This window comes from Pipistrellus kuhlii, unplaced genomic scaffold, assembly GCF_014108245.1.
Source record: "Pipistrellus kuhlii isolate mPipKuh1 unplaced genomic scaffold, mPipKuh1.p scaffold_m20_p_5, whole genome shotgun sequence".
Lineage (NCBI taxonomy): Eukaryota > Metazoa > Chordata > Mammalia > Chiroptera > Vespertilionidae > Pipistrellus > Pipistrellus kuhlii.
Genome location: NW_023425551.1, coordinates 6,695,460 through 6,714,155, shown reverse-complemented (window position 1 = coordinate 6,714,155; position 18,696 = coordinate 6,695,460). Strand labels below are relative to the sequence as shown.

At 37.5% G+C, this 18,696-nt stretch overlaps 2 protein-coding genes across 6 annotated transcripts in view; one reads left to right on the top strand and one right to left on the bottom strand.

Moving 5' to 3' along the window:
- Positions 1-18,696, bottom strand: part of NT5DC1 (5'-nucleotidase domain containing 1) — a 93,024-nt gene that overhangs the window by 34,762 nt on the left and 39,566 nt on the right. The window lies entirely within an intron of this gene.
- Positions 9,820-18,696, top strand: part of COL10A1 (collagen type X alpha 1 chain) — a 31,223-nt gene continuing 22,346 nt past the window's right edge. For both annotated transcript variants that reach the window (XM_036413342.2, XM_045573068.1), the window contains exon 1: positions 9,820-10,138. The gene's annotated coding sequence lies outside the window, so the exon portion shown is untranslated. The remainder of the gene's footprint in view (positions 10,139-18,696) is intronic.

Sequence of the window (18,696 nt, the reverse complement as noted above, 5' to 3'; positions counted from 1 at the left end):
ATTTCATCCACAAGAACTATAAAGAACCAGCAGTTTCATATCTCAAGTCAATGCCATCCAACATTCATTCATTCGTTTTGTTCGTTCATTTGTTCTCCTCAATGTAAAAAGAATTTGAATTATTGCACAAAATGCTTAGAAGCGATATAAAGAAGAAACATCATAACCAGAGAACATCAGAGTAAAATGTCTATTCTAGGAAGACAAAAAGTAAAGTGCCACCATACAGCAATATTGGGACTATAAATTGGACTCAGAGCTAAGTGGCACTTAAAATCAGGAAAATAGATATACACAATTGATTACACAATTCTAGTCGTCTGTCAGAGAAAAAAAAAGTTCTAGTTAACCAAAGTAAAGCTTAACTTACACCTGGATAGACATTTCTCAAGAGTGACACTAAAAAAAGGAGCAAAATTCAAGTAGAAAAGTATTCCTAAACACTCCATTTTCAACCAGATACAATGAATCTTTGGGAAATCCACTGTAATGATGAGGGAACTAAAAGGTGAAGACTGTGATCTAAGTTGAAAATATGCAAGGCTACAACTTCTTGCATTTAATAAGTAAGATCTGTTTTAATAAGTAAACATCTAATGTGTGAATCAATGTTAATGTTTTATTTATCCATTGGAATTACAAACTTAGACTTCATAGGACAATGCTCAACCAACGAAACCACACCAGCTAGGGCTACTAATTTTAAACAAATAAAAACAAAACAAAATGAAAAACAAGGTATTAGCTATGAAATGGGCTTTATATCTTAATTCAGAACTGTGCATGACTCTTTAAAGAAATTACTGAAATAAATATACATATATATAGAAGCATAAAAACCATAAATCTATACTTTGGTGAAATATTATCAACATTCATGTACCTACTGATCAGAGCAAGAAGCAGAGCTTTTCTTTCATTTTTTAAAATGTATTTTTATTGATTGCAGAGAGAGAGGGAGAGAGAGAGAAACATCAATGATGAGAGAGAATAATTGATTGCTGCCTTCTGTATGCCCCACACTGGGGATTGAGCCCACAACCTGGGCATATGCCCTTGACCAGAATTGAACCCAGGACCCTTCAGTTTGTAGATTGCTGCTCTGTCCACCCAGCCTATAGCTGGTGATAGCAAGCCTCCTTGTCTTATTCCCAGTGTTAAATAAAAGACTTTCACCAAGAGCATGGAGTTTTGGAGATATCCCATAATGGGATTCAAGAAGTTTTCTTTTACTCCTAGTTTCCTACAATTAAAAAAAAAATTTAATGGATGCTGAGTTTTACTAACTGAATTTTTCTGAATCTACTGACCTCATGACCCCATCTTTAATTTGCTAATGTCATGAATTAAATTATTCTCATGTTAAGCCAATATTGCACTCTGGACAGGGAGTAACTTTTATATACTTCTATATATCCTATATATTGAGTTTGCTAATATTTTTATGATTCTTTAATATCTATACTACCTTGTATTCTTTTACATAGAAATTTAAACATTTAATGTTTGTGATATTTATCTGCTATTTCTAACATTGACACTGTATTTTAATTATTATGAAAGTTTTCAGATATATATAAGCAGGAAAGACAACATAATAAACTGCTACACCCAGCACTCAGCTTTTATAAATATCAATGTTTTCATCTATAAATATCCCCTACACATCTGTTGGATTACCTTATAGTAAAATCAAGCATTTTAAATTTACACTGAACTTCATATGTAACTAGAAAGTGTATATTCTTAATATATTTTAACCCACTTTATACTGAAACAGATGGAAGCCATTTATAATATTTAGAGATTGTGAGTTTCAATCACAGAAATAATAAAGTCTAAATCTTACAGTAGCATTTGTCTTTGAATATAGTCTATCCAGTTTTTCCCTTAACGCCCTTGAATGAAAACACAGATAATTGAAAATATGTCATGAATGTTATGAACCCAAGAGAAATAGCAAAGGAATATAATCTGAGGCAAAATTTAATTATTTGTCCTGAGAATTTGTTGGAAATGAAAAGCTCATGCAATAAAAGACAATTTTATAGTCCTGTGCATGAACTCATTCTGTGAAAATACTTAGTATTTATATTGCAGTTATTCTACATATTTTAACAGAAACTACATTATAAATGAGAACTTCATACTTCATGGTGAGAGAACTTTCCTTCATATCCCTGTTATACCTGTACTATAATAATGTCTAGTATAGATCTATGAGGATGCTAATATTTATAATTTTCCTGTAATAAGTTGCTTTTAAGAAAACACACGGAGCTGAAACCCGTTTGGCTCAGTGGATAGAGTGTTGGCCTGCAGACTGAAAGGTCCCGGGTTCGATTCCGGTCAAGGGCATGTACCTTGGTTGTGGGCACGCTGATCGATGTTTCTCTCTCATCGATGTTTCTAACTCTCTATCCCTCTCTAACGTTGACACTGTATTTTAATTATTATGAAAGTTTAAATAAATAAAAAAAATATATATATATATATATATATATATATATATATATATATATATATTTTTTTTTTTAAAGAAAGAAATCACAAGAAAGAATAAAAATTCTTTAATTCTGTTAACTCCCAAAGCTTAGGGATAAAAATGACCAGGAAAAAAAAAAATCTGCCTTAAACTACTACTTACATATTACATGAGTTAAAAAAAAGGAAGTAAAAACTAAAAGTAATATAACGTTTTAGAATATAGCATCATAAATTAATTTTCCGATGCCATATCTGAGCAGTATCGATCGGTTAAAACATAGAGGCAGAAACTATGGAGAAGTTGCAAAAAACAGCATAGATGAGGGAGTTCTGCCCTTCTCTCAGTACACCTCCTGTGCTGCAATCTGAGAAACTCTTGCTCTGCCTCCAAACACTGCAAAATCTGCAACTGCTTCTTCATTCGAGAGCTCCTACCTCACTCTAACAAGAAAACAAATGTTACGTTCCCCCCCACACACTGACAAGGTATTTCCTAACAATTCATAAACTCTGCAGGTGAGTTATCTTGCGTGGAAAAAGTTTAGGCAGACTATGAAGTAGCTGAAAAATCAACATCTAATTCTGAAATATCAATAATAAATAACAAAGAAGGATGGGGACAACCTTCACTACTGCCGAGAGCACAGCAAACCCCCAGATAAACCTCAACAACACACGTTTCTTTAAAACCACAGGAGAGCTGTGAACACACACAAAAAGAGAAGCGACTGAAGAGGAAGAGGCCACCTTCGGCCCAGGCGGTGAGCTGGGGAAGCAGCTCAGCGGAGGGGCAGGTGGCCGGGCGAGAAGAACCCAGACAGGCTCTGGCTTTGTCTGTGGGCCACCTCCTGGGTTTAACTCTGGGCAAAGACACTCTTCTCTGGGAAGCCACTGCCCCACAACAGGGGAGTTTCAGGAATCAGCAGAGGCCGGGAACAGGACACATGGATGAGCTCCCTGCGGCAAAGGGAAAGGGCCAGCCAGGATCACAGCTGGTAAGACGATGGCCGCTAACATGTCAGAAACCTGCCCGAGGCCACGTGAGGGTCAGCATCACTCCGAAAGAGCAGACAGCACTGGCCAAAAGGAGTCTCTGCACTCACAAGGTTGTCCACAGGCCTCTGCCAGGTACAGTACATCCCCAGTCAACATCATTGGTAGGTTCTGTGGTTTTAAGGGAAATCACATATGACAAAACCATTTTTACCCCAGGCTAACCGATGTAAACAAGAGTTAAGTTCCTATGGCATCTCATCAGCTGTATAATGAAGTGATGTTGAATGAAACGTTATTTGAGAACCTGCTGGACTGACTCCTACCAAGAGTCTGTGGGGGCAGAGCGGGAGACCCCACTGGCGATGCAGAGGAGCAGGCGGTGACAGGGGATGGTGGGGAGTGAGGCAGAATGCCTCGCCAACTTCCTTGGATTCCTCTCTTCTTCGAAAAAATATTTTAAGCCTCGGAGCAGGGACAACAAGTCCTCTAGGCAGCAGGGCTCCAAGGAGGTGATGAGCAGTCATGGGAAGGGGGAAGGAATCTTCCGGAGAGAGCCACAAAGCCCCAGCTACCTCCTCAGGTGCTGCAAGTGAATGAAGGCAGAGGGTGAAGCAGCTGAGAAAGAGCATCAGGTCTCCACAGGGCAAACCGTGTTTTGTTTTGTTTTGTTTTGTTTTGTTTTTTTTGGGGAGAGACTTGTATCTTGGAGAAGAATGAAAAAGCTTTATGCCTAAGATTAGATACCAAGCGGAGGTCTCTTTCTGCTGGGAGGGGTGCAAAACACCCGCCCAAGGCCCACTGCAAGTAAAAGGCAGGGAGGAGAGGCAGGAATGCTACAAAAATCTCCAAGGTCCAGGTGTCCGTGGCCTTCTCCAAACTGAAGCCGAGCAAGAACAACAGAGAACCACCTCAGATCTCCACCCCAAGCATAAGCCTGGCACAACCTGCGAAGCAAGGAGAGAGGACCACTGATCGGCTTCTTCCTAGCCGCTCACGGAACTTCCTAGCTGCTCATGTTGTTCACCTTTTTCTTTTCTTCTTAAAACATATTTTATTGATTTTTTACAGAGAGGAAGAGAGAGGGATAGAGTTAGAAACATCGATGAGAAAGAATCATCGATCAGCTGCCTCTTGCACACCCCCTACTGGGGATGTGCCCACAACCAAGGTACATGCCCTTGACCGGAATCGAACCTGGGACCTTTCAGTCCGCAGGCCGATGCTCTATCCACTAAGCCAAACCGATTTTGGCATGTTGTCCACCTTTTAACAGTTTGGTCCTACTTATTTTGTAGTTCCAACATCTGGATCGCCTGAATTCTCTCCTCTGTCTGTTCTCCATATCAGTTGTTATTTTTCATTGCCTTTATATCATGAAAGCAAGCAAGAATGGGGAATACTTTCTTCACTTAACATTTACACGCTAAGTCTTATAATCAGTGGCGAAAAATATATTCCATCTAGTCCTGGGCACACTGTGAGTTGAATCTTCCATTGAATGTGCATGTCATGTTTTGCCTCAGGACAGAGGGACAGAAGTAACGCTGGAGAAGAGTCTAACTGTGGTCAGAACAATCTGTCTGCAATTTTTTTTTTATAGTGGAATTCCAAGTAAGTTATTCTCCCCTGTTCCAAGCAGGGGAGTTTAACTTGACCGAGAGCTGGACTTAGAGACTTGCTTCCAAGAACAGAAAATGAAATGGAGAAAACCAGTAACGTTACAGTAGAGAAACCTGGCAAATGCTATGCCGCTTAGGTAACCAAGGTTAGCATCATCAGTGACCGTATACTGATAGCATATATGCCTGATATGGGATGAGAATACTTTTTCACCTCTGTGCGTCTTTCTCCAAACCCATAACCCCAGTCAAGTCATGGGAAAAACATCAGACAATGGAGGAACATTTTGCCAAATACTTGGCCGAATACTCCTCAAGACTGCCAAGGTCATGGGAAATAAGAAAGGACTGAGAAATGTAACAAACCAGAAGACACTGAAAATAAGGCATGATGTCTAAATGCAATGTGATATCCTGGGTGGATACCTGGCGCAGGCAAAGGATATTAGTTGAAAAATTGGTGGAATCCAGATCGTCTGGAGTTTAATTCACAGTAATGGACCTTAAACCATGTTGGTTCCTCAGTTTTGGTGCTGTGGCAATGGAAGATGTTAATGTTAGAAGAAACTGGATGAGGGGTACACGGGATCTCTCCATATTACTTTTTTAACTTATCTGTAAATCCAGGGATTATTCTGAACCAAAAAGTTTATAAACCAACAGAAAATAAACTAAAAATACAGAAGTAATATGTCTGGTAAAAGTGATGACCAAGTGGGTTCTCTGACCTGTGTCTGGTTCTCCCCTCATGCATCGTCCCTGGCACTGTTGCTTGGATGGGACAGGTGATGTGCATGAAGATACTGTTTAGAATGACTATCCTCTCATACAACATCACTAGAATATTCTTTTCTGCCGCACAAAAATCATGCAGGTAGAAGACACACCTTCTGTGTTTTCATTACTTCTGCACATCATCTGGCCACCACCCCAGATGGATGCAGGAATTTCAGTTTCAGGTTGTTAAAGGCAAATGTGCCAACTTCTTCCTAATGTTTAAGCTTCAATTTTGTAGCCTTTTAAAACAAAATGTTGAGAACCTTGATGTGTACTAGTACTTCTAGGGAGTGGTAATGAGCAGCCTCTAACACTGCTAGTAGGCACTATGGTTTTGACACTTAATAGTGTTTTCAGTTATTTTGAGTAGATTGAATTTAATTTATTCACACGATGAACCGCCAAAGAAAGATAATGCATAAGAACCACAAATTTTGAACTTTAGAAAATTATGGAAGTATGTAAAAATGACTAATGCTATCAGTCCTGCTGGGAACCAGTTCCAGCATGTAATAATTACAAGAGTTTCACCAAAAGGCTGGTGAAGCTTGGGTGGCTCAACAAGGGTGAGCTACACATGCAGTTTACCTATTGGAGTGGCGAAACGGCACTTCCCTCAAACCTGAATAGGATTGTCTGCTGCCAGACAGCTCAGGGCATTGTATTGCCTCCTGTTGGCCAAACACCTGAACAGCTATAGGCTATTCCCCAAACTGATAATATTCTGTATTCTACCCTTTGAAACCTTACCCTTTGAAGTGTATATCTCCACCTTGCCTTAGGACAAATTGTGTTAAATAAATAGCATGGGGTCCTTAGACAAAAGTAGTCTTTAGTTCCTTTAGCTAAAGATTCTCTGACCCCCCAATGCCTTTCAAAATTATCTTTTGACTTTAGACTCCTTCTTGAATCTACGCATCAACTTCTTTCTTCAGAAGGCTGAACCCTTTGTAAGGCTACAAAAATAACCCCGGTAGGTCCACCCCAAATAAATTTTATTTGTGAACTGTATTCATCTGATCAAATGTCTCATGTAACAAATCAAGATTTTCTCTGATAGTTCAGGGGGAAAAATGTTAAAAGAAACAATGTAAAGATGATTTTATTCAAAGTGGTTATCTACATCTTCAATGAGAGATTGTGGAAAAATGCCTGCAAGTAGAACCCTGACACATTCTTTCCTAACTCATCACTTAGAAACCAAACAGGAACAAAGAAAGCAGATTTTCCTAAAGGTCAAAATGCAGGAATCCTAAACATCCAGACATGAAAATAGTTTTTGACTATTTTTGATACCTTAACACATAAAAATAATAAACACTTGAAAGGGATCACAAATTTACAAAAGGTTAAGAAATTTTTAACTAATTTACAACCACCTTGATTTACAGATGGAAAAAACTGAAGCCCAATATTTGTTTAAATTCATACAGGATTTGAATAAGAGTAATAGTGTTAGAGCAAGAAGCCTGCTCTCTCTCTCCTTCATCATCTTTCCACAACATAACTTCTCCTTTCCGACACTGCAGCCTTCAATCAGTGTCTTTCTAACTTTTTTAGAAAGTATATTCCAAATTTCTGATAACTAGACTATATATTACCCTTTGGGATAGGGTAATATATAGTCTAGTTATTTGTAATTCCTGGCCTCAAACCCCTTTACCAAAGGAAGGTTCTTCTAAGCCAGAGCAACACACACACACACTGATTTGATTTGATGACTTGTACTATGTAAAATAACAACCTCGGCAAATAATTAACAAAGACCTCAAGAGATTAAAATAAGTGAAACCATAACAGTGGTGACAATTATGTTAACAATTCATTCACACATTTATTTATTTTTAAAAAATATATATTTTATTGATTTTTTACAGAGAGGAGGAGAGAGGGATAGAGAGCTAGAAACGTCGATGAAAGAGAAACATCGACCAGCTGCCTCTTGCACACCCCCAACCAGGGATGTGCCCGCAACCAATGTACATGCCCTTGACCGGAATCGAACCTGGGACCTTTCAGTCCGCAGACCGACGCTCTACCACTGAGCCAAACCGGTTTCGGCCATTCACACATTTATTGATTGGTTCAGCAATCACTTAGGGAACACCTACTATGGGTATTGTGCTGGGGATTGAAGGAAAAAGATGAATGCTCATTAGTTTTAAGGATGTTATAAGCCGGTAAAGAGAGACAGACTCCATGAACCAAGTCCAAGGACGAGTACTAGGATAATAATAGGCTAAAATGAGGCCATAGAGGGTGAAGGGCGAGGTCAGTCACAGAATTAGGAGGGACAGAATGGGTGTCAGGGAAAGCCCCACAGAGGGATGACCTTGAGCTGGAGTTTGTTGGCCTTGATAGATAAGGATAGGATACTGGCGGAGAGGGGGCGGGGTGGAGCTGGGCGTGCAGGATGTGTGGGAAGTGCAACATTTTCTAAGATGATCAACTGAGAGGCACAACATACTATACAGTACACTGAAAAACAGCATGCAAGCTGTCTGGTAAGGCTGGATTTTGGGAACGTGAGGTCCAGCAAAAGCCAGGGCTTACCTATTGCTGAGAAATATGACTCTATCCACAAAGAGTTCTTAATTGCTCCTGAATATAGACCCTTTTCAGGTGTTTCAAGATAACTTAAAAACATAATAGCTCAAGTATACTGCTCACTTTACGAGTCAGGCCCTTTACATACATTTCTCACTTAACATTATATTCTCAACAACCTGAGAAATAGGAATGATTTAGTTATTTCTGTACATCCACCCTTTTCAGAATTTAAAGATAATAACAACAAAGTGACCAGTGTTTTATTATTTACCACAAGTCAGGCACTATATAGACATTTCTTATTTAATTTTATATCCACAGCAATTGTAGGAATAGGAACTATTTCTATCAGATGATCCAGACTACTAGAGCCCTGGCTGCTTGCCAGAAGCAAAGGCTAAGTTCTCTCTGAAGAAAACTAACATAAAAATTTCTCTATAATTGTTTAAAAGAAGAAATAACTGATATCAATAAAAAAAAAAAAAATCAGGTCTTCAAAGAGGCAATGTAACATGAAAACAAAATAAACCAAACACACAAGAGGGAGAACAGACGATGGGACCTGATGCACAGGTCCCATCATCAACATAATGAGGCAGACCTTACACTACAGTTTTCCTCTATCCATAGTAAATGCAAGGAGCTACAAGATAAAAGTTAAGATTTTTTTTCCCCAGGGAATTACAAAATGTAAAAGGAACTAAATGGAATTCTAGATCTAAAAAATATAGCAACCAAAATTAAGAGTTTAAAAGGAAAGACTCGAAAACAGACTAGATGCAGCTAAAGAGATAAAAAGAAAAGATGTTAGACATCAGATCACAAGAAAACAGACACAAAAAAAGAGAAAATATTGAAAAAGTCGTAAAAGATATAAAGGCTCAGTGACTATATCTATGTCTTTTAAAATATGTGTAACTGAAATTCCAGAAAGAAGAAAGAAAAAGAAAACAATAGTTTTAGAGGTAATGGCTCAGAATTTTTCAAAAATCAATCAATGGTCTTAAGCACACGTTTGAGAAACCCTGCAAATCTCAAGGGGGATAAAGAAAAAGAAAACTATACAAAGGAACATTATTTTTTAGAATAAAAATCAGTAAAGGTATAAAAAAAATCAGAGATAATTGTGTATTAAAAAAATATATCACTGATCCCAAAAGAACAGCATAAGAAGCCAGTCTTCTAACTCCCTCACATTGCTAACAGTAGTCAGATACAAAGTAATTCTCCTCCTAAAATGCACACATCTTGTAGATTTATTGGTTAAAACTTCCGAAGCATTTGCTCGTTGAGCCATCCCAAGGCCAGGGTTCCTGCCAAGGTGTCATTCCATTCTTGCATTAACACATGGGATCAAATAAAATGGAATTCCCCAGCCCCCATCCGCGTCTCAGAGAGTCACCGGCTGCTGGAAAACAACAGAAATTTATTTTCTTCTGGAAATGAATCAGAAGGCAGACCATCACTTGGTAGCCAGCATATGATTCAGCAGAGCTTTGTGCACAAAAAAAAAAAGGTATAAAGTTCAAAGACGACCCCAAAAGGCTCTGGAAGTAAGCAGGGAACTGCTTTTACTCTTTCTGGAGCCACTGCTGGCAGCACCTATGAACTTCTGACTGTGTGTAACTGAAGGAAGAACCCACCGCGATGGCAGAGTAGTGGCTTTAGAGAGCAGCCAACGACAGGCACGTGGGCACCAGCCAACACAGGTAGGAGAAACGCTCATGTGTGGCAGCAGGTTTACATGGCCAGGGACGCGAGGAGGTGGAAACCAGGGCATGAACGTTGACTGTGACTATTGAAACCGTTTCTCAGAAAATATGATACTTTTTGGTGTCTCGTAAGATTGTGTTGATAGCTTTTTGTCTTCACTAAGCCATGGTTACATAAAGAGCAAATCATTTATAAACTCAATATTTTTTCTGGATTTGACGGGATGTCAGAATCGGCAATTTAAGCAGGAGGAGGAAAGCATCCGGGCAGATGCACAGAACATGAAAGCCAGTGTTTGAAATGCCATGCATCTTCACACGGTCACCTCTTTAGAGCACTCCCTGATCTGCACTCACGTTTATGACACTAAGCACCTCCCAGCAATGGGAGACCATCCGTGCTGATAGAGTTATTATGTAATAATAAAAACTGCAGTAGAACAAGTTGTATTGAATACTTATTTCAGCTGTTAAACTAAAAGTTCTTGGGAGTCTAGAGGAATTGCCTTCTTTTGATCTCAAACTGGCTACATGTTTGATGATTTTACTCTTTGAAAAGGGAACTGTTTTATAGAAGAAGGGAAAAGATTAGAAAGTATGAAAAAATTTAATTCTTTTTTATGCTTTTCCTTTCTCTGAATGTTCTTGTAACACGTGAAGGCATTTTAATTTTCTATTTTAAGGATGCTGTACAACTCTTAGTACTCTAAAAAATGGACAAATCAAGGGCCCACAATAGGGTCCGGTCAGCAGTGGGTCTTTATTCATCTTTATGATTTCCCTCTTAAAGCCTCGGAACTGAAGCGAGCTTCCATCTTTCCACCCATTTTCACTATTTCACCATTCTAATGGTTTGATTGGTTTTGTTTAAAAAATAAAATAAAAATGGGCCCAAATTGGGGAGGACAGGGAGATCCTCTCTCTTGAGGATTCATTTTGCTTTTTTATTATGATCTACTGAAACAGAGTAATGTATAAAAATTCAGTTTTACACATACCCGATCTTTCTTTGGATTCATCTTTTCTGCAACTCATGTTAACTATTTTTCAAATAAAAAAAATATTTCATTTTAAGACTTCAACACTGGTTTTTGGCAGACAGCTTTTTCAACATAGTTTCAACTCTTTGAACCTGTCCTCACAATTCATTTCCCACTGTCTCGGCTTCCAAGACAGCAGTGGCCAAAGGACTGAGATGAGTGTGGAAGCCCATGAAAGTTATTTGTCTAGCGTTCCGTTGAGCAGGTTACAGTAACAACAGACAGGTCCTGCATAATTTGACAGCTTTACAGAACTTCTTAAATAAATTTAAGAGATTGGGGGGTGAATCCTCATTTTTAAACCAAGTTATTCAAGAGAACATGTGATTGAGGGAAAAGAGGCAAAATATCTGGGACAGAAAATGTCTGGGATACACACAAGTTTTGTTTTGTTTTCCCTACTCCCACCCCCAAATAATCCAGATAACTGCAGCCCAAGGGGAACATCCCTCCTTTCCTATCTTACTTGTTTAGAGGAAAAGTAGTGTTACAGAGTGTCCTTAGGCAAAGAGGAAACTCAACACTAAGCAGCCTGCAATAGGGAAAGACACTACAACCATCTTTCCAGGGAGTCATGGCTCCTCCATGGACTGGGGGCCAGCGGCATAAGCTGCCTGAGAAGAACGTGATGGACTGTGTCCAGAATGGTGGTGTGATGAGGGTGGGTAGGGGTGGGGAAAGGACTTGAAGCACAAAGTTACTGTCATCTAATCTCTATTATCTTCATATCCACATGGAGCTTTGGTAAACTTTTCAAATGTTCTCATTCAAGATATATTTAATTTTAACAGCAAATGTTATAAAAGTGTCATAAGAATAACCCTAGTGTCATCCCCCTGATTGTCCCCTCGTTTCTACTCTATCTGTGAAGGCAGCTCTAAATTACCACTGCCTCCAGGCAGACTTCCTTATGCCCTCCTCATCCTTTCCCAAGGAGGAAATATTCTCCTCCCTTCCCTGACCTTATCCATGTCTTCTTCATGGCACATTTCTTTCTACTTCTTACTGTACATAGCATGGTAATTCTTAACAGACTATATTAAGCCAGTTTTAATACTTGGGGGTTGAAAAGCAGAGACCACCTGTTTCTTTTCAAACCTTAAAAGTCAAAGCTCATTAATTTTGTCAGAAAATTAGAAAGACCGGGACCGAGGGGAACACTACAAAAGTAAATGTCACATGAAAAACAAGAGTCAAATGGAAAATAGCATTCTTTTACTTATTCCTCCCCAAAATGAAGGGTGATAAGGAACAAATGGCCACTAATATTGTTTTTTTATTCAGAGTAAAGAAATATTATCAACCTTAACATAACCTCAGGTTTTTATGCAAAGGCATATAAGAGTATATTGGCCACTATCATGATATTTCATTACAGAAGGTAGTGTATTACTGAATTTGATTTAAGTCAATGTAATTTTTTCCTAACTTATTGCCAATCTGTAATGCCTTTAGATAATTGCTTATATTAATTTCTTGTATCTTCTTCCAGTATGTGTGTGTGTGTGTGTGTGTAAATACTTATCCACCCTAATTCCTGCTTATACAAAAAAAAGCATAAAATGTATACCACTCTGTATCCTGATTTTTTTATTTGCACTGTTCCTGTTTTAAATTTTTAAAATAATTTATTGTCTTAAGTTTTACATGTCTCCTTTTCCCTGCTTGACCCCACCCACCCCATTTCCACCTCGGGGAGGCCCCCACCACCTCAGTGTTTATTCAACTAGTCCTTTTTACATGAACAAATGCCTTACTTATAATCTTTTCCTTTTATAACTTGTGTTGTAATGGATACCCTCTCATTAGTGTGTCCTTTCATTGATGGGTAGAATACTGATAGGTAAATATATTTGCCATTTTTGATCAATTCAAAGACATTTTAAACTGTTCACTTTAGGCCGAGACCGGTTTGGCTCAATGGATAGAGCGTCGGCTTGGGGACTGAAGGGACCCGGGTTCGATTCCGGTCAAGGGCATGTACCTTGGTTGCGGGCATATCCCCAGTAGGGGGTGTGCAAGAGGCAGCTGATTGATGACTCTCTCTCATCAATGTTTCTAGCTTTCTATCTCTCTCCCTTCCTCTCTGTACAAAATCAATAAAATATATTAAAAAAAAAAAAATTTAAACTGTTCACTTTAGCCTTGTAAAGAAGATGTTCAAATTTCTCAAACTAAATTTAAGGTGTTATATTATTATATTTAGTTTCAAAATATGGTCTTAGGCAAATTTTGATTTCCCATGGTCCTTTCGGTGACCTAGTAAAAGAGGCACTGACTTTCAGAAGTGCTTGTGCTGATGAGTGACAAGAACCTACAATAAAAACTAATACTACAATACTAAGTGCTAAATTGTTCACAATAAGAAAGATGGTTATTTTTCTCAGATTATCCCAGATCTTTGGAGCAGTTTGACGAAGTTAGTAAACTACAGCCATGTTCAATATTTGTAATCTTAAAGAATTCAAATCAAGAAATATTTCAATGCACTATTTATTCAGATGGCCACGTATAAAGTCTATAAATTCCCTGTCAAAGTGAAGCTCTAGTCAAAGAGCCTCAATTCAAATTACCACAAGAAATAAAAACAAAACAGATAAAAAAACAATGTGGTTGTAATTTTTTAAGATCTCAACAATGCTTTCTATTTTTCTCTCCCAAGGAAATACTGTATTTTCTCAAAAACAATTCATTATTTTTCCTCATGTACAAGACATTAGTGACAGGTCAAAAGACGTAATAAGATGTCTCTGCTAAAAAGTACCTCCTAATCAATCTTGAGGCATAAATAGTCAAACATTGCTTTATTTTAGTTTGATGAATGAAATGAAACAGAGCAAATGAGAAATTGTTTAATTCCACCATTAAAAACAGCCAAATATTTCTCTGAGAGCACCTCTTCCTTTCCTCATTAAAGTAACCTGTAAGTTTACCAAATAAACACCATGAACACTTTCAAATCGTCTTATTACCTCACTGTCCTAGCATTAAAAAACAAAACAAAAAACCCCCCACACAAAACAAATACAATTTTTTTTTTTAATAAAAGCAAATACAAAATTTGTGTATTTTAAAAAAATCAACATTTTGCTGGAAGGCTTAAAATAAGGTTGACATAAAAATTCCAAAACATGGGTAAGATCGCCTAGAGCAAGGAGTACATGTTTGGGCAAATCTGTTGTCAGAGTTCAGAAAAGTAAACAAGTAATGAGTTGTTTACTTTTAAATTGATCAAAAAAGCATGCCTCCCTGAGGAGAAGCTGGATCAGCGTGGGCGGCAGTAGGATATTGGAATGGACAGAGATCAAGACCGCGGGACAAGCAACTGTAAATTTAGCCCCAAACATCCCTTCCGATATTTTGCTGTTTTCTTAAAATATTAAATTTACCAATTATTTTTAAATTTCATATTTTGCTGTTTTCTTAAAATATTAAATGTACCAATTATTTTTAAATTTCACATATTTTAAATGTTAGCATGACCACTGAGTAACAAAAAAATAAAACTCACGCTCGAGCAAGGCAGAAAAGGACATACAAACAAATGTTAACCCGAGACCCAAGATTTAACACCTTTTTGGCCAATCACTTCAACTAGCACGGAAGCAAAAGAAGCCTAGACCTATGCCCTGGAGACATCATTGTACGTCCTGTTTTAAGAGATGATATCTTAATCAATAAAGAAATTTTAAAAAAAGAAAAGAAAAGAGAGATGCTCCTGTGTTTTCTGAGTGTGACACATACACCTTCACACTGAAATGGTACCTGGAAACGCTGGCATCTACTAAGACCTATTGTTATCCTGCAGGTTGCTCTGGCACACTGCATTTCTGTGCATGGACCCCCCACAAAACCCTGCGGACAAGGCAAACAACCCCATCAAGGTCAAACCTCTGCTCACCAAGCTCAACCGCCCTCATAGGGCAGGAACTGTTCAGTTCATTGCAATGTAAGAAACAAAAATGACTAAAACAATAAAGAAATGATTAAGTTGAACTACATGAAACTGCTGATATTTGACTGTTTTTGATAAATGAGAGTGGCAAGTTCATGGGGTTCAACTTTATATAATTCCTGAAGCCTGACCAAAAATAGACATTCATGAGCAAGAGTTGATTCAAGGAGATTTAAAAATTAGAGCAAAAATGGTTTACAATTTAAAATCTAAATGATAAAATAGAGTATTGGCTTTTTATTTCATTTTTAAACTCTAGTGAACAGAGATTCTACAAAATTGTATTGAAAGATAAAGTGAATGTACTCATCTGACACAGATTCCGGTTTTCTAACAGAGCTAAATTCACCCTCATGGTGTCTGTGAAACTTTAGAGCTGATGTTTGTGGATATTCTATGCAAGAATATGATTTTAAAATATACTGACCTTTTATATGTCTTAGAAAACATAACATATCTTATAAATTAAAGCAAAAATCATTCAACGCTATAATTTTACAACATTTTCAGAAATAATTCTTAATCCAATTAACCCAACTATTCAAATATTAAATTATTTATGTATGGGTACATGTGCGTGCGCGTGTGTAAATGCATATATTTAAGTGTCGGATACATTTTGTTCAGTGCCACATATTAGGCTGCTTTGAATGATTAAGATTTTACTTCTTTTCCAAAAGCAATGTAATTCAGCCATCTAGTGGTAAAGTATAAAGCCATCATTTCTCTGCATTTATTATACTATAAAAATAAGACTAGCAGTATGGAGCGGTATTATAGGTTGTTTAAATTTACGGTTTCCTTTTCCTGGTGAGCTCATGGAGCTTAACCAAGAACCCAGGAGCATTTTCTTAGTGAATCTTTAAAAAATCATGTAAATATTAACTTCATTTTTAAAGTTATTTTTATTTTACTTTAAGGAGCATATAGTTATAAAACATTCTACCAAAAATTCTATTATCTTAACAAATAAATAAATTTGGCCCTAAGCTTGCCAATACATGTCTTAGGCCTATAGAAGACCCTGTCTAGTGGGAAAGGTACTATACATACATGTAAGTCACAGGAAAAAACTATAGTAAGTACCATCCTAAGGCACCATGGGAGCAGAGAGAGAGGAATGCTTAAACCTGATGTCAGCTTCCCAGAGATGTTACTTAAGCTAAACGTTGGAGGATAAAATTCACCAAATGGGCAGGGGGTACTAAAACACTGATCAATGTGTATAAGACAAAGGAAAAAGGACAAGAGAACATCAAGGATTTGCCAGGGTTACAACAAAGTTAACATGTGAAGATGGGGAAAAACAGCTGGCGGTGGGGTCAGAAATTTGAGTGTAGTGTTTACAGAAAGCTGTGACATTGGCCTTCTCTGTGCTCCATGTCTTCAATGTCCATCTATAGATGGTTGCTTCCAAGTCCATTACCTCCACACCAGATCTCTCTGAAACTCATGCAAAGTCAAACAAATAATTGAAATCCAACAGATACTTACAACTTTAAATGCTCAAAAATACAAGCATCATCTTTGAAAGACCTGCTTATTTTTTTTTCTACCCCACATCTTAATGGAGCCACAAACCTTCAAATGACCAAGCTCAAGGTCTTCCTTCTCTCCCACACCCCAATCAAATGGAATAGAAGATTCTATAGATTCCACTTCCTTACTATATTTTGTAAACACTTAGCTGCTCTATCCCCTCTGAGACTCCTGAGTTTACTTCATGTCATCTTTTATCAGGACAATTACAACCGTCTACTGATTCCTAACTCCCTGTATCTAGTGATTTCCAACAAGGTGGTGAAAATATGGGTGGAACTTTTATTCTGACGTTTATTCTCCATCCTGTCTTCTCCATATCTTTATATATACACCTCTTAAATATTCAAGATTTTGAATGCTCTGAAAAGAGACATCTTCCTACAGCCCTATATTTCCTTCTCTTCTCTTTTCCTCTCTCACTTCACAGCCATACTTCTTGGACAATTGCTCTACATTATTCTGTTTCCTTTTAGAACCCTAATGCAATTCTTGGCAACCATTACTAATAAGGTCAACCTGGAACTCCAGCTTGCTAGATCCAATGATGTATTATCAGTAGTCACATTATCGTTCTTCTAAATATCTAACTTTATAAATCAGTTTTCTCAAAATTTACTCCTCTCTTGCCTTGCTTAATACCTCTCTCCCTCATCTCCTTATCAACTTTGACTTTCTTATTTCTTGATTTTTTTTTCTTTTACTTTGCTCACCCATGAATATTGGGACCCCTGAAGGTCCTATGTTTGGACCTCATCTTTGTACTGCAGGGGCTGCCTGGATGATCACACTCATTCCCCATTTATTTGCATGCCCATTGCTCCTTTATCTGGTTCCACGTGAGATAGAGGGTGATGGATCCACTTGGACTGACTTAGAGAAAGAGCAAGGCACCCCAATTTCTGACATGGTAGTTTGTATAATCACAATCGTAGATGAAATTAAAGGTAGAGGAGCAATTGAAAATATTGTTACCCAATGTTTTGTTTGAAACAAGAGATGAAGGAATGTACCTCATGGTGAAGAAACAGAGGCTAAGATGAAAGAGATGGAAATATTAATAAATGAAGTTGACTGCTTAATAAAATGTTGTGTGCTATGTTAAGGCGTTAAGACTCTAATCACTAATAGATGAAAAATAATCAAATAGTTCCTGTATTTTCCAATCATGTATTCTCATTTCAAATTCTGAACCTTCAAACTAGTTTAACATTTGCCATTTCAAAAGTCAACTGTACTGAAAGGATAATGAAAATGAACACAGTGCTTCCTTGTAGACTACGAAATACAAACCTCACAAACTCCATCTCCTCCAAAATTTCCATTTCTCTTTCTCCTTTGTAAGGGATGGTGTACGAGAATCAACTAGGACACTGTAATCCTCACTCTTAGTCAAAGAGGTCGCTTAGTCAAATAAAATGGGTGTTTTTAATAAAGTTGGCATCAATTATTCCCCAAAGAACATGTCCTTCTAAAGCGTTAGAAGCCAAAGTAAACACCTTGGTGCTCCAGAAACAAAAGGATATCTGATGAGCTGAAATTATCAGTTTATAAATATCTCAATAATCAAGAAAAGAGCTGTTATTATTTGCAGGCTACAGTGAAGTATTTTGTTGCTGCTTTTTTAAGTTTAACGTTTTATTTAAAGCTGGTATTTATTACAGAAATGCTAAAATAGACTTTATTCCTATTATTAATGGGAAGCGGGAATAAAGAAGTAACGGTTTTTAACACACTATCTCTATGCCTAACCCTGTATTTAACAACCCAACCTCACATTTCTCAATGTGCAATGTTATCATAGCTTTGTGAATTTAAAAAGCATACCAAGAGACCACGTAAAATGATTTAAATTTAATAGCAATATATTAGCAAACTTAAATAAAAAACAGCATGCAAATGCTCTATTATTTCAAGTGAATAAATAAATTAATAAATGGAATAGATTTTGCTCTACAAATGCCTTTTAATAACATGGTAATTTACAGGGCGCAACCCAAAAACAATGTAAGCTGAAAGCA